The following is an 11804-nucleotide window of genomic DNA, read 5'->3' as shown; positions in this document are numbered from 1 at the left end:
CCGTTAGTTGACGTTGGTTGGTGCTGGCAAGTGGGGCCGCTGTTGGTGCCCCGCAGTGGACACGTCTTCACTTATCCAGATCATCGTGGGACCCACAACTTGTCCACGTTAAGTGCGCCGGACCCACAGCTTACCCAGGTGACCGTTGCAAAATGGGAGCCCGAGCCAGCCCCGCGCCCGTGCCCGTGCCATTGCTTCGCCTTTCTTTCTCCGCGCCCCATTGTTCTTCTTCTCCGCCAGCGGCAGCCCTTCTCCGGTAGGCGGGTGATGTCTAGTTTCTCTTCGACCTCCCGTTCTTCATGGCCGCAGTATGGACCCGTGCCTTTGACAAGATGCCCTGACTGCCCACGCCAGGAGCCTCTGAAGCGGTCGATCTGTAAGACGGACGAGAACGGCAACCGTGGACGTGAGTTCGTTGCATGCGAGAGCTTGCCATATAGAGAGGGGGATAAGGTTAGATCTCGCTCCAATTTCTCTGTTTTCTCTCGATTTTCTTGTTATTCCCTCGAATTTGGGATTTAGGGTTCACGTTGTTGTTTTCAGATCTTGAAGAAATGCAGGCATTTCGAGTGGATCGATGTGTACGTTCGTAGGCTTCGATTTGCAGGGAATCAATTGGCGCTATTGGGGGCGCAATTTGGGAGGGGGACTTGCTTTGTAGAGAATGCGGCGGAGAGAGGAGCCGTTCCGATTAGGGACCTTCCGATTATGCCTAATGCTCCCAATGCAGAACTGGTGGAAGTGAAGGGAGAACTGAAGAAAATGAACAAGCAGTTAAGGCAGCTGATCGAGTTGAAGAAGCAAGCTAATCTGATGGCTGGTTGTTTTTTTGTTGTATAATTACGATCGGATTCTTATCATTGCTCACCGGGCGCTAGAAGTTGTTACAAGGGATACCTTGTTACAAATCCATTATTCAGATTACATGTACTTGTAGTTGTTTTCAAAGTTAGTGTGTGCATTCACCGAAATTACCAACTATATTCCCTAAAAGAAAAGGAAAGCTAAAGATCGTTGATAATTGTTAGAGGGGTGACAAATAATGCAATCACCGAAATCCGCAAATATGTATGCCTCATGTTTATACCAAAATTATACCACTTTTAGGCCTTTCCAAAATACCAATACCATATCCCAAACTATATTCCCTAAAAGAAAAGGACAGCTAAAGATAGTTGATAATTGTTAGAGGGGTGACAAATAATGCAATCGCCGAAATCCGCAAAAATGTATGCCTCATGTTTATAACAAAATTATACCACTTTTAGGCCGTTTCAAAATACCAATACTATAACCCAAACTATATTCCCTAAAAGAAAAGGACAGCTCAAGATAGTTGATAATTGTTAGAGGGGTGACAAATAATGCAATCCCCGAAATCCGCAAATATGTATGCCTCATGTTTATACCAAAATTATACCACTTTTAGGCCTTTCCAAAATACCAATACCATATCCCAAACTATATTCCCTAAAAGAAAAGGACAGCTAAAGATAGTTGATAATTGTTAGAGGGGTGACAAATAATGCAATCGCTGAAATCCGCAAAAATGTATGCCTCATGTTTATAACAAAATTATACCACTTTTAGGCCTTTTCAAAATACCAATACTATATCCCAAACTATATTCCCTAAAAGAAAAGGACAGCTCAAGATAGTTGATAATTGTTAGAGGGCTGACAAATAATGCAATCACCGAAATCCGCAAATATGTATGCCTCATATTTATACCAATACTATATCCCAAACTATATTAAGTGGCAAACTCGTCATTGCATTCTCCACCGACAGAGAGAGAGAGAGATGGGTGGCCACGAAGAGAGAGAGAGAGAGAGAGAGAGGTTGCCACGAAGAGACGGATAGGGGTATACTGCCCGTTAGATCAGTGGATCAACGGTTCGTGGAGTCGATCCGTGTGACAACGGCTCAACCAATCAGGATAAGTTTGGGCTTCTCAGAGCATTTGTGACAGTACTTGAGGGCAAAACTGAGTAGTACTAAGAATCCAAGGGCACATAAATAGTAAATAGACTAAGGGATTCAAACAAAAGAATTACAAAATGAAAAATGTGTGTTTTGTACAATATAATTCATATTGGGCTACATCAAATTATTTGCAATTCAAATATACATGAGTGTGACAATTATGGCATCATTTAGACAAACTATGTTTTGGGAAAGATGTTTTGCAAAGGGGTTTGGGTGGAAAACCATGCATCTTCATAGCTACACTAGTGATTCGAAGTGGCAATTTGTGGTAAAACTTGATTTATATATGTTTGTTAAGGTTTTCTAGGTGGCAGGTTGCGTACGAAGACTCCATGAGTAGTTGCCACTATGTTTTTATTTTTGGATTTTTTTGCGCATGAAATGACTCAATTAGCTATGTTAATCTCATTTGTTGACTCTCTGTTGACCAGCTACCCGAGGGTAAAACTGAGTATATTGCACTTGCCGGTCTAAGTCCTCGAGGGGAAAACTGAGTACGAGATAAAATTTCTGTATAAGGCCCGAGGTTATAACCGAGTACACCAAACGTCCCGGGGTTAGACTCGGGTAGCGGTGCACGCTGCAGCCGTGCATAAGCGGACGCGTGTTGCCGTGCATAGCGGACGCGTGTTGCGGTACACGCCACCTTCGTCTTTATAGAGCCCCTCTTTCTCTCCCTCGACGCACGTTCTCACTGGCTCACTGCAACCGCCTCTCCTGTCCCATCATCTTCTCCACAACCGAAGAAAAACCCCGAAGAAAACCGCCGGCGATGGAGAAGAATGAGATGCCCATTGTCGGCACATCAGCCGCCGCCCCGTCCGAGCCCCCTCGCTGCTTCCATCGTAGCAGCCGGCGCATCGGCCGCCGCCCCCGTCCGAGCCCCCGTCGATTGGGACCCGTACGAACCAGTGCGATCGACGCGCCGGAGAACCCCTACGACACCACCATCGTCGACAACGAGCCGGAGGTAACCCTTTGTTCCCTTGTTCTTATCTCATTTCAATCATTTTGTGTTAGATCTACCGTTATTACGGTTCGTACATTCCTAGTTCAATCCTTTTTGTTAGATCTTGCGTTATTACTGTTCGTCTGTTCCTAGTTCGATCCTTTTGTGTTAGATCTTGCGTTATTAGTGTTTGTGATTTGCTTTTGTTTAAGATTTGTGCCGATGATGATGAATATTTGGGCATAAATTGATTCAGGAGTTTGGTCGATAAACAATTGGTGTGTACAAATTTGTTGTGCATGATCTTTGGTTTGCTGACTCAAATCCTGGATATAAGTGTGTCCAATGTAACCGAGGCTACCTCTTTTTTCGAGCCCATATTATCATGCATGATTTTTGTTCACTCTCTGTTCCATCATCGTTGCAATTGACTCCGTGTTTTTGCACGATCTTTGGTGCTACGTGACGGGTGCGGAAGCGGCGACGTCGGCCGGCGACGACGAGTCCTTCCACACCAAGACTCGTCACGTCCTCGGGAGGCTGCGATCCGGCCATTACGATGGCCCTTTTGCTCGAGGCATTTACAAGTGCCCCTTCGCAACAGGAAGCTCCGCGCCACCGACTTCAACTCCCCTGGTGAACCATGCTGAATCCATTGGCAGATGTGGCGCTAGAGTTGGAAGGACCGTGAACGTGCATGCGTACATGGCCAAACACAAAGCACTTGGGATTCACCTGCGCAACCTCCAAGCGAGTCACACGCGCTACCTGGAGGCGTTGAACGTGCCTACTGCACTCTACGTATGTGATCGCTCTATACGTAGAGCAGCTTAATTTCATGTAAAATGTAGCTTATGTTGGATCTATCGGTACTACTTTTGGATCTGTCCTGAATATATCTATGCTATGTTGGTTGCTGTATGCAGCTTATCCTATATTTTTTCTCTGGATTTGTGCCCTAGATTTCCTACCTGATTGGGTAAAAACGAAGGCATAAAGAAATGAATGGCGTTAAAAAACAGAAGGAGAAGCTGCTCTAGATTTGCTACCAATTTGGGCTATCAAATATGAATGAGATCGAGCGATAGAGAGGAAAAAGGTACATTGAAAACTGCTAATCTGGGCGAAAGAGACAGAAACCACTCGTGCCCCCGTCCCGGACCCACACGCTACGGCCCCACACGCTACGGCCACACAAACACGGCCTCGTCCTGTCCCACGCGGTCCCTTCCTACCAGCCCCACACGACGCGGTCCCACACGACGCGACCCCACAAACGACACGACCCCACTCGTCAGCACGGAACGGTCAACTTAACGGATTCCTTCCGTCCGAGCTCCTTCTGCGGTTCAGACAAGGGCTTGGGGAAAACTGAGGAAAAACTAAGGAGCTGGGGAAAACTGAGTACAACTAAGGAACCGAGGGCACGAAAATAGAAATCCCTTATGCAAACCAAATTTTAACAAGCTCTATGTATTTCTTCATTAATAGGTGCAAAGTACATGATGCAAGAGCTTAAACATGAGCACAACAATTGCCAAGTATCAAATTATTCAAGATGTTATACCAATTACCACATGTAGCATTTCCTGTTTCCAACCATATAACAATTTAACGAAGCAGTTCAACCTTCGCCATGAATATTATGAGTAAAGCCTAAGGACATATGTGTCCATATGCAACAGCGGAGCGTGTCTCTCTCCCACACAATGAATGCTAGGATCCAACTTTATTCAAACAAAACAAAAATAAAAATAAACAGACGCTCCAAGTAAAGTACATAAGATGTGATGGAATAAAAATATAGTTTCACTAGAGGAACCTGATAATGTTGTCGATGAAGAAGGGGATGCCTTGGGCATCCCCAAGCTTAGACGCTTGAGTCTTCTTGAAATATGTAGGGGTGAACCACCGGGGCATCCCCAAGCTTAGAGCTTTCACTCTCCTTGATCATATTGTATCATCCTCCTCTCTTGACCCTTGAAAACTTCCTCCACACCAAACTCGAAACAAACTCATTAGAGGGTTAGTGCATAACCAAAAATTTCACATGTTCAGAGGTGACACAATCATTATTAACACTTCTGGACATTGCACAAAGCTACTGAAAGTTAATGGAACAAAGAAATCCATCTAACATAGCAAAACAGGCAATGCGAAATAAAAGGCAGAATCTGTCAAAACAGAACAGTACGTAAAGACGTATTTTTCTGGAGCACCAGACTTGCTCAAATGAGAAAACTCAAAACTAATGAAAGTTGCGTACATATCTGAGGATCACGCACGTAAATTGGCATAATTTTCTGAGTTACTTACAGAGACTACTGTACAAATTCATGACAGCAAGAAATCTGTTTCTGCGCAGTAATCCAAATCTAGTATCAACTTTATCATTAAAGAATTTACTTGGCACAACAATGCAATAAAACTAAGATAAGGAGAGGTTGCTAAAGTAGTAACAACTTCCAAGACTCAAATATAAAACAAAAGTACTGTAGTAAAATGATGGGTTGTCTCCCATAAGCGCTTTTCTTTAACGCCTTTCAGCTAGGCGCAGAAAGTGTGTATCAAGTATTATCAAGAGATGAAGCATCAACATCATAATTTGTTCTAATGATAGAATCAAAAGGTAACTTCATTCTCTTTCTAGGGAAGTGTTCCATACCTTTCTTGAGAGGAAATTGATATCTAATATTACCTTCCTTCATATCAATGGTAGCACCAACAGTTCGAAGAAAAGGTCTTCCCAATATAATGGGACAAGATGCATTGCATTCAATATCCAAGACAACAAAATCAACGGGGACAAGGTTATTGTTAACCATAATACGAACATTATCAATCCTCCCCAAAGGTTTCTTTATAGCATTATTAGCAAGATTAACATCCAAATAACAATTTTTCAATGGTGGCAAGTCAAGCATATCATAAATTTTCTTAGGCATAACAGAAATACTTGCACCAAGATCACATAAAGCATTACAATTAAAATCATTGACCCTTATCTTAATGATGGGCTCCCAACCATCTTCTAACTTCCTAGGAATAGAAGTTTTAAGTTTTAGTTTCTCTTCTCTAGCTTTTATGAGAGCATTTGTAATATGTTTTGTAAAGGCCAAATTTATAGCACTAGCATTAGGACTCTTAGCAAGTTTTTGTAAGAACTTTATAACTTCAGAGATGTGGCAATCATCAAAATCTAAACCATTATAATCTAAAGCAATGGGATCATTGTTCCCAATGTTGGAAATTTTTTTAGCAGTTTTATCACAGACAGTTTCAGCAGTTTTAGCAGTTTCCGACAGTTTTGCTCGCTTTGCATTAGGAGTAGAAACATTGCTAACACCAATTATTTTACCATTGATAGTAGGAGGTGCAGCAACATGTGAAGCATTAGCATTACTAGTGTTGGTAATAGTCCAAACTTTAGCTACATTATTCTCTTTAGCTAGTTTTTCATTTTCTTCTTTTTCCCACCTAGCATGCAATTCAGCCATTAATGTTATATTCTCATTAATTATAACTTGGATGGCATTTGCTGTAGTAACAATTTTATTTTCATTATCCCTATTAGGCATAACTTTCAATTTCAAAAAATCAACATCAGCAGAAAGACTATCAACTTTAGAAGCAAGTATATCAATTTTCCCAAGCTTTTCTTCAACAGATTTGTTAAAAGCAGTTTGTGTACTAATAAAATCTTTAAACATGGCTTCAAGTCCAGGGGGTCTATTCCTATTATTGTTGTAAGAATTCCCATAAGAATTACCATAACCGTTACCATTGTTAAAGGGGTATGGCCTATAGTTGTTACTAGAATTGTTCCGATAAGCATTGTTGTTGAAATTATTATTTTTAATGAAGTTCACATCAACATGTTATTCTTGGGCAACCAATGAAGCTAACGGAACATTATTAGGATCAACATTAGTCCTACCACTCACAAGCATAGACATAATAGCATCAATCTTATCACCCAAGGAAGAGGTTTCTTCGACAGAATTTACCTTCTTACCTTGTGGAGCTCTTTCCGTGTGCCATTCAGAGTAATTCATCATCATTTCATCAAGAAGCTTTGTTGCTGCCCCCAAAGTGATGGACATAAAGGTACCTCCAGCAGCTGAATCCAATAGGTTCCGTGAAGAAAAATTCAATCCTGCATAAAAGGTTTGGATGATCATCCAAGTAGTCAGTCCATGGGCTGGGCAATTTTTAACCAAAGACTTCATTCTTTCCCATGCTTGTGCAACATGCTCAGTATCTAATTGCTTAAAATTCATTATGCTACTTCTCAAAGAGATAATTTTAGCAGGAGGATAATATCTACCAATGAAAGCATCCTTACATTTAGTCCATGAATCAATACTATTCTTAGGCAGAGATAGCAACCAATCTTTAGCTCTTCCTCTTAATGAGAAAGGAAACAATTTTAATTTTATAATGTCACCATCTACATCCTTATACTTTTGCATTTCACATAGTTCAACAAAATTATTAAGATGGGCAGCAGCATCATCAGAACTAACACCAGAAAATTGCTCTCTCATAACAAGATTTAGTAAAACAGGTTTAATTTCTAAGAATTCTGCTGTAGTAGCAGGTGGAGCAATAGGTGTGCATAAGAAATCATTATTATTTGTGTTTGTGAAGTCACACAACTTAGTATTTTCAGGAGTATTCATTATAGAAATAGTAAATAAAGTAAACTAGATAAAGTAAATGCAAGTAACTAATTTTTTTGTGTTTTTAATATAGCAAACAAGATAGTAAATAAAGTAAAACAAGCAACTAATTTTTTTGTGTTTTGTTTTAGTGCAGCAAAAAAAGTAGTAAATAAAAGTAAAGCAAGACAAAAACAAAATAAAGAGATTGGAAGTGGAGACTCCCCTTGCAGCGTGTCTTGATCTCCCCGGCAACGGCGCCAGAAAACAAGCTGTTGCCGTGGGAGTTGGCAATCTTTGTGGTGTAACTTTTCTTCAGTTCCCTGGCAACGGCGCCAGAAAACAGTCTTGATGACGCGTCAAGCACACGCCCGTTGGGAACCCCAAGAGGAAGGTGTGATGCGTACAGCAGCAAGTTTTCCCTCAGTAAGAAACCAAGGTTATCGAACCAGTTGGAGCCAAGAAGCACGTTGAAGGTTGTTGGTGACGGAGTGTAGTGCGGCGCAACACCAGGGATTCCGGCGCCAACGTGGAACCTGCACAACACAACCAAATTACTTTTCCCCAACGTAACAGTGAGGTTGTCAATCTCACTGGCTTGCTGTAACAAAGGATTAGATGTATATTGTGGAAGATGATGTTTGCAGAAAACAGTAAAACGAGTATTGCAGTAGATTGTATTCGATGTAAAAGAATGGACCGGGGTCCACAGTTCACTAGAGGTGTCTCTCCCATAAGAAATAGCATATTGGGTAAACAAATTACAGTTGGGCAATTGACAAATAAAGAGAGCATAACAATGCACATACATGATATGATGAGTAGTGTGAGATTTAATTGGGCATTACGACAAAGTACATAGACCGCTATCTAGCATGCATCTATGCCTAAAAAGTCCACCTTCAGGTTATCATCCGAACCCCCTCCAGTATTAAGTTGCAAACAACAGACAATTGCATTAAGTATGGTGCGTAATGTAATCAACAAATACATCCTTAGATATAGAATTGATGTTTTATCCCTAGTGGCAACAGCACATCCACAACCTTAGAGGTTGCTGTCACTCCCCCAGATTTAATGGAGGCATGAACCCACTATCGAGCATAATTACTCCCTCTTGGAGTTACAAGCAATGACTTGGCCAGAGCCTCTACTAGCAACGGAGAGCATGCAACATCATAAACAACACATAGATAGATTGATAATCAACATTGCATAGTATTCATTATTCATCGGATCCCAACAAACGCACATGTAGCTTTACAGATAGATGATCTTGATCATGATAGGCAGCTCACAAGATCTAACAATGATAGCACAATGAGGAGAAGATGACCATCTAGCTACTGCTATGGACCCATAGTCCAGGGGTGAACTACTCACACATCAATCCGGAGGCGACCATGGCGGTGTAGAGTCCTCCGGGAGATGATTCCCCTCTCCGGCAGGGTACCGGAGGCGATCTCCTGAATCCCCCGAGATGGGATTGGCGGCGGCGTCTCTGGAAGGTTTTCCATATCGTGGCTCTCGGTCCTGGGGCTATTATCGACGAAGGCTTAAGTAGGCGAAGAGGTAGGTCAGGGGGCCTCACGGGGGGGCCCACACCACAGGCTGGCGCGGCCAGGGCCTGGGCCGCGCCGCCCTGGTGTCTGGCCACCTCGTGGCCCCACTTCGTTTCTCCCTCGGTCTTCTGGAAGCTTCGTGGAAAAATAGGCCCGTGGGCGTTGATTTCGTCCAATTCCGAGAATATTTCCTTACTAGGATTTCTGAAACCAAAAACAGCAATAAAACAAAGAATCGGCTCTTCGGCATCTCGTTAATAGGTTAGTGCCGGAAAATGCATAATAATGACATATAATGTGTATAAAACATGTGAGTATCATCATAAAAGTAGCATGGAACATAAGAAATTATAGATACGTTTGAGACGTATCAGGTCTATGCATTCCACAAAAATTAACATGCTTATAAGAAATAGTATTTTCAGAAGTTTGGGCATGTTTATTGCAATCATTAATAACAATTTCATTTTTCATGCTAGCCTCTTTAAAAGGTTCATGATACTTATCAAAATTCTTCCTAGGCAATTCAAAATGAGAGGCAAAAGCTTTATAAAGATTTGCAGCAACTTGAGAGTCAAGACCATAAGTAGCACTCATATTTCAAAATTTATCAGTATCCATAAAAGTTTCAATGCATTCATAATCATAATTTATACCTGACTCTTTACCTTTGTTGTTCTCCCAATCTTCAGCGTTCTCCTCAATCCGATCAAGAAGATCCCACCTAGCTTCAACCTCCTTGCTTTTGAAAGATCCCTCCAAACATACATCTAGATAGTCCTTGTGGTGTCCTAAAAGCCTTGCATAAAAATTATTAATAATAACATTACGGGGAAGCTCATGAATGGGACATTTGAGCATTAGTGACTTCAATCTCCCCCATGCTAGGGAAATACTCTCTCCATCACGAGGATAAAAATTATAAATGTAATTCCTGTCAATATGCACTTCATGAGGAGGATAAAATTTAGAATAAAAGAGAGATACAATTTCCTCCCAACCAAGAGAATGACGATTCTTCAGCAATTTATACCAATGCGCCGCTTTACCAGACAGCGAAAGAGAGAATAGTTTCTTCCTCACTTCATCCATAGAGATACCTGCACACTTGAATACCTGATACGTCTAATTTGCATCACTATTTTATATCATAATTTGCTGTTATTCATTGATATATTTCATGTTTGGACATAATACTTATGTTATTTCATCTATTTTGCATGTTTCATGATTATTGGAGGATCGAGCACCGGAGCCAGGATTCTGCTGGAAAAAGAACCGTCAGAATGTAATATTTCGGAAGATCAACAGTTGATGGAAATTATACCAAAAATCCTATTTTTCCAGATGACGAAGGTAGCCAGAAGGGGGAGCCGAGGGGGCCTGAGGTGGGCCCACCCCATAGGCTGGCGCGTCCCAGGGCCTGGCCGCGCCGCCCAGTGAGGAGGGGGGCCCACAGCCCCTCTCGCCTCCTTTTCTTCGCGTACGCCTTCATCCCGAAAACCTAAGCCCCAGGAAAAGAGTCGCGGAGCGTCACAGCCGCCTCTGCGAGGCGGAGAACACCAGAGAGAAAAGAGCTCTCCGGCAGGCTGAGTTCCGCCGGGGAAATTCCCTCCCGGAGGCGGAAATCGACGCCATCGTCACCGTCATCGAGCTGGACATCATCTCCATCGCCATCATCATCATCTTCATCATCATCACCGCCGTCTCCACCGCTGCACATCGTCACCGCTGTAGCAATTTGGGTTTGATCTTGATTGTTTGATAGGGGAAACTCTCCCGGTGTTGATTTCTACTTGTTATTGATGCTATTGAGTGAGACCGTTGAACCAAGGTTTATGTTCAGATTGTTATTCATCATCATATCACCTCTGATCATGTTCCATATGATGTCTCGTGAGTAGTTCGTTTAGTTCTTGAGGACATGGGTGAAGTCTAAATGTTAGTAGTGAAGTATGGTTGAGTAATATTCAATGTTATGATATTTAAGTTGTGGTGTTATTCTTCTAGTGGTGTCGTGTGAACGTCGACTACACGACACTTCACCTTTATGGGCCTAGGGGAATGCATCTTGTACTCGTTTGCCAATTGCGGGGTTGCCGGAGTGACAGAAACCTGAGCCCCCGTTGGTATATCGATGCAGGAGGGATATCAGGATCTCAGAGTTTAAGGCTGTGGTTAGATTTATCTTAATTACTTTCTTGTAGTTGTGGATGCTTGCAAGGGGTATAATCACAAGTATGTATTAGTCCTAGGAAGGGCGGTACATTAGCGTAGGTTCACCCACACAACACTTATCAAAACAATGAAGATTAATTAGCCGTATGTAGCGAAAGCACTAGACTAAAATCCCGTGTGTCCTCAGGAACGTTTGGTCATTATAAGTAAACAAACCGGCTTGTCCTTTGTGCTAAAAAGGATTGGGCCACTCGCTGCAATTGTTACTCTCGCACTTTACTTACTCGTACTTTATTCATCTGTTACATCAAAACCCCCTGAATACTTGTCTGTGAGCATTTACAGTGAATCCTTCATCGAAACTGCTTGTCAACACCTTCTGCTCCTCGTTGGGATCGACATTCTTACTTATCGAAGATACTACGATACACCCCCTATACTTGTGGGTCATCAAGACTATTTTCT

This window comes from Lolium perenne, chromosome 3, assembly GCF_019359855.2.
Source record: "Lolium perenne isolate Kyuss_39 chromosome 3, Kyuss_2.0, whole genome shotgun sequence".
Lineage (NCBI taxonomy): Eukaryota > Viridiplantae > Streptophyta > Magnoliopsida > Poales > Poaceae > Lolium > Lolium perenne.
The sequence above is the reverse complement of the archived record's forward strand: the minus strand, read 5'-3'. Positions refer to the sequence as shown.